This window comes from Lynx canadensis, chromosome A3 (assembly GCF_007474595.2).
Source record: "Lynx canadensis isolate LIC74 chromosome A3, mLynCan4.pri.v2, whole genome shotgun sequence".
NCBI lineage: Eukaryota > Metazoa > Chordata > Mammalia > Carnivora > Felidae > Lynx > Lynx canadensis.
The window spans coordinates 101,943,576-101,949,393 of record NC_044305.1 but is presented as its reverse complement, the minus strand read 5'-3'; positions in this window follow the sequence as shown (position 1 = coordinate 101,949,393).

The window sequence follows — 5,818 nt, the reverse complement described above, 5'->3', positions numbered from 1 at the left end:
GAGAACTCAAAAATCTCCATCCCTTTTCAGAGTCTCAGTTGGGTGAGATGACACCACCTGTGTGTAATAAGCACTTTTTGTGCTCGCCACTTGGTCTTCAGAATTAAACATTTCAAAGAGCTGCATCATTTTCCATAAATATGGTATTATTAGTTCATTTACCTTTTTTGCACATTGAGTTTTCTTCTAATGTTTTTGTTTTCATCTATGCTGCAATAACTGTGTGATTTTTACCCCTCAGATTATTTTCTGTCGACAAATTCCCTGAAATAGGATTAATGGATCAAAGATGGATAATATTTTTACTGCTTTTGCTACACATTACACAATCACCTTCTGAAAAGTTTAAAACAATAGCCCTAGTTGCTGACATCAAATTTCACTGCAACCTCATCAGCGTTGGGAAGTGTGGTTTTCCTACTTTTTGCTAATTCATGAGGTGTAAATGCCTTATTTTAACTATGGCTTCTTCATTTTTTTGTATTTATTTTTTTATTTTTAAAAATTTACATCCAAATTAGTTAGCAATAGTGCAACAATGATTTCAGGAGTAGATTCCTTAGTGCCCCTTCCCCATTTAGCCCATCCCCCCTCCCACAACCCCTCCAGCAACCCTCAGTTTGTTCTCCATGTTTATGAGTCTCTTAACTATGGCTTCTTCATTAATGATGGCAATGACACATTTTCTACGTTTCTGTTTTCCATCTGGTTTCAGCTTTTGGCAAAACCTCCTTTGCTCATTGGTCTACTAGAATTTTGATGTTTTTCTTCTCAACTTGGATTGGAAATCAAACCCAAAATCACACATGGAAAAACAAGCTAAGGTCTCTTTGGGAATCTACAGAAATGAAGGGATGGACTGAGAACCAGAACAGCAAAGGGATAATGAAGATACAAAATAATAAACGTGAGTTTATTTTTCATTTTTGAAGTTCCTCCTGCGTAGTGATTCTTTTTTAAAAAAAGTTTTTAGTGTTTATTTTTGAGAGAGAGAGAGAGAGAGAGAGAGAGAGAGAGAGAGAGAAAGAGACAGAGCATGAGTGGGGGAGGGGCAGAGAGAGAGGAAGACACAGAATCCGAAGCAGTCTCCAAGCTCTGAGCTGTCAGCGCAGAGCCGGATGCGGGGCTCCACCCCACTAATGGCGAGATCATGACCTGAGCCGAAGTCAGGCACTTAACCACCTGAGCCACCCAGGCGGCCCCCAGAGTAGTGATTCTTAACTTTTTTTAGATGGTACATCTTTTCAATATATGAGTCCTTACCCCCCAAAAATGAACCTGACCTATCACATAAAATTTACATGAGTTCACGACCCACTCAGGCCTATCTGCAGATACCTCTCAGGTTAAGATCCTTTGTTCTACATTCACTGCTTTAACTAAAATGTTCATTTGATTATTGCTCAATTTTACCTGTCTTAACAAAGGGTTACATTGTTATGTTTTGTGTTAGAAGGTTAATGTTATAAATAATTCGATGTTGTCTTTATTTCTTTTCCTCCCCCCCCCCCCTTTTTTTTTTCAGAGTTTTAAGGCTCTTGCTGGGTGGATTTCAAAGTCCCAGAGAGAATTTGACCTCATGACTCAGACCTCCAACTTCAGGTACGACATGATCGTGGGAACCTCAGAGTCTGAAACAAAAATAACAGATTGAGGTCCCCAAATACTTCAGGTCAATTGGATTCAGAATTTTAAATAACTTTGTTTGAAATATTTAAAGCAAAAAAAAAAAAAAGAATCAAAGTGTGAGCAAGAGAGAAAACTAACAAATGACCTGGCAGTTTGGAGAATTAAACTGAGTTTTTAGAAATCATAATTATCTTCAAAGTGCTGACAGAAAATGAACTGTTAATACAGAATCATGTACATATTAAAACTATTTCTCCAGAAAAAGGACACAATAAGGAAATTTCCAGACAAATTATAAATGAGTTTACCACCAACAGGCCCTCATTAAAAGAATAAAGGGTGTGTTAAAAAGAAGGAAGATTATTCCAGAAAGAAGGCATATTATTTTTTTATTAGCTGCTATAACAAATTGCCACTAATGTAGTGGCTCAGAACAATGCAAAATTATCTTCCATTTCTGGAGGTTAGAATTCTTTTTAAAAAAATTTTTTTAATGCCTTATTTATTTTTGAGGGAGAGACAGAGCATGAATGGGGGGAGGGACAGAGAGAGAGGCTCTGAGCTGTCAGCACAGAGCCTGATGCGAGGCTCCAGCTCATGAACTGTGAGACTATGACCTAAGCTGAAGTCGCATGCTTAACTGACTGAGCCACCCAGGTGCCCCTGGAGGTTAGAATTCTGATCTGAGTCTCATTGGGCTCAAATCAAGGTGTTAGTCAATAGGGCTGCTGGGGGTTCTAGGACACAAACTGTCTCCTTGCTTTTACTACCTTCTAGAAGCTTCCTGCATTCCTTGGCTGGTGGTCCCTTTCTCCGCCTTCAAAGCCAATAATGGTGGTTGGGTCCTTCTCACATCATATGACTCTGACTCCTCTTCTGTCTCCCTCTTCTACTGTTAAGGACTCTTGTGGTTATACTGAGCCCACCCAGATAATCCAGAATAATTTCCCTATTTTAAGGGTCAGCTGATTAGCAACTTGCTTTCCATCTGTAACTTCAATTCCCTCTTTGCCATGTAACATAACACATTCACAGGTCACAGGGAGTAGGAGGTAGACATGTTTGGGTGGCCCACGACATCTGGGATGTCAGTAAGAATGGTGAGCCAAGAAACCAGCAAACGTGTAGGAAAACCTAAACAAAGCCTGTCTTATCTGTTAAAAACAAATCTAAATGTGCTGTTAGCAAAATAATAGAACTAAAACGCCATTCAGCAGTAACATAGAGGTTGGGTTTAAAATGCTCCTAGATCCATGTATTTGGGGGGAAGGATGTGTAGATATTTATTACCTTTAGACCCCGAAAAGTAAAAGAGCCATGGTAAAATTTCGATAGCAACCACAAAAAGAACAGAAACAAAGTATGTAATTTCTGAGCCATTATGGGAGGGTGGGGAAATGGAATAAAAAAAAATACCGCCCCCCCCCCCCCGGGCCAGTACGGCAAGAAAAGAGGAATGAGAAGCATTAAAAAAGAGCTAAAACAGAAATGAAAAATTAAGGTAGTAAAGCAAGTCCAAATATATTAAGGACTACCAAAAAATGAATGTGAACTAAGCTTCCTGGTTTAAAGACAGGTCAGAGAAAGACAGGTATCATATGTTTTCACTCCTATGTAGAACTTGAGAAACTAAACAGAAGAACACAGGGGAGGGGAGGGGAAAAAAGTTTCAAACAGAGAGGGAGGGAGGCAAACTATAAGACACTTAAATATAGAGAACAAACTGAGGGCTGATAAGGGGGCGGGGGAGAGGGGGAAATGGGTGATGGGCATTGAGGAGGGCACTTGTTGGGTTTGAGCACTGGGTGTTGTATGTAAGTGATGAATCACGGGAATCTACCCCCGAAACCAAAAACACACTGTATATGCACTCTATGTTAAGCTAACTTGACAATAAATTATATTAACAAAATAAAATAAAATAAATCGGGCTTGCTGACATTTACAAGACACATGTCTTAAATACTAAACAGAAAAGTTCCAGGTAAAAGGATGAAAGAATACAGTCAAGCTCTAACTAGAAGACAGCCACTCTATTAATATTGGAGCCGAATTCATGGAGAGAACACCAACAGGAAGGGGCTGGCCACAGCAGAGTGACCAGGTATTTAGTCGCCACAAATATAGGACACTTCTAAACGTGTACTGCTGCTACTAAATAAATTAGTATTATTTATAGTAACAAATAACTTCAACACACATGAAATTTTGGACGAACCACAGCTATCTGCTGAGGTGCTATGTCCACGTCACTCTACCGAAAGCTTTGCCGGTGTTATCAAAGCGCAATCATCATCCCCATGTCGTGGATGGGGAAACCCTCCCCATACATCAAGAGGTTATGCTTGGGCCATGCCTTAGTGTCTTCTGGGCTCTTCCCTCTCCTGATTGAGCCCACACCTCATCTGGAGAAACTTTTCACATCGCCCATCACCCAGGACGAGGAGGGGATATGTCTTTACTGAAGGACAACAGTCACCGTCAAATGTGTTTAGATAGATCTGGATGGAATCTTCTCTGGTGCACATGAATCAACAGGCTCTGTGGCATGTCTGACTCCAGGTCAATCACTGCATACACACGTGCACCCACAGCCCTCTCCTGGCCTAGCAGTGATGCCCACACGCAGATCCCGGGTCCTGCCGGGGATCTCTTTGAGGAAACCACCATCACTCTGGGGCTTATAGGAAGCCCTCTTCTGTCTTCCCCCTTGTCCTCACCCCAGGGTTGTTTTTTTTTTTTTTTTTTTTTTTTTTTTTCTGGGCCTGGGGCTTGCAAATCTTGCCTCAAACTTTTCTTTAATCAACCACACCAGGCCCCTAGCATATTGATCCCAGAGAAGGCCTCAGACCAACACCCAAATTAAAGAAACAGGTCTTGCTGCAAGAGGCAAAGGCTTTCCCTCTTTTCTACAGTTTGCACTTCTAGGCAGGAACAGGTTCAGACGCTGGCCAGTCTATAATGCTGCCAGTATTCCTGTGGCATTGGAGCAAGCTCCTTGCCCGGTAGGACGCTGCGAGATGTGCTGGAGAAAGCCAAGGTCCTGCCCCTTCTGGGCCCTATGTCCTTAACAGGTTACCCCTCACCTTTGAACCTCTGATTGACAGTGGTCAAAAGCCTCCGGTTATTGAAGGCATGAAAACATAACCTATATAAAGCATCTGGCATGGTGCCCAGCACATTTCACATTTCCCTCCGACCCCTTTCAGGAAGTCCATTTCCTCTTGGATGGGCTGGCTCTTGTTTCCATTGTGTCATCAGATCCATACTAAGGCCATGTTGGACATGGGTTCTGGGAATTAATTTTTGGCCTCAGTTCTGTCTGCAGACTTTCCTGTCATTTACCTCCATCTATCTATTTGCCAAATGGAGGTATTTGTATTTGCCCTTCTGCCAGCTGGAGTACCCAAAAGGTTTAGGCTTCTGGCCATCCTCAGAGATTTAGGGGTGGTCTTATACTGCCATTTCTTAGATCCCCTATTGTTCTTCATGTGTAATAAGAATCCCGTCTGCTATTCGTATAGGGGTTAGCAGTTCACAAAGCTCACCCAGTAAAAGGTAGGCCAAGTGTGTATTTCCCATTCGAGAGCTGGGAAAATTGCATCCCAGAGATCAATAAAGACGTTTTTGGGAAACAGTCAGTGGGTAGGTGAGAAGTTAAGGTGTTCGGCACTGAGGTGTCCCGATTACACAACCGATGATTTACTCCCAAAGGAGATGTTATGGTGAGTAGGCTCTGAGTGAAACAACTCTGTGCCTCAGTTTCCTCATCTGTAAAGTGAAGATAATAGTTAATACCCTCTGAAGACTGTTGTGAAAATTCAGTGAGATAGCCACTATGGTAGCATCACAGTTGTCATTGATCATTGCCACTGTAGATGCTGGGGCGCACTGCCCAGACCTACCCCTGCCCCATAAGGATGACCTGTCCCTGAAGAAGTCATGTCTGCCCTCCAAGGGAAGCCTGCATGCAGTGAGCAGTCAGTGTGGGGATGCAGAGACCCGGCTCTCTTTTCAGGTCCACCCTAGCTCCAGATGTTCTAAGGGACGGGCTGAGGCCTATGCTGTGACTGCATTGCAGTTCAGGTCCTTCTGTTCAGTCTTCCTTTCTTCACACCACACAGGAGTGGCTCCTGAGCTAAGTCCCCAATAAGTTCCCTGCACGCTAGTCTCCATTGCATGCCAGTCT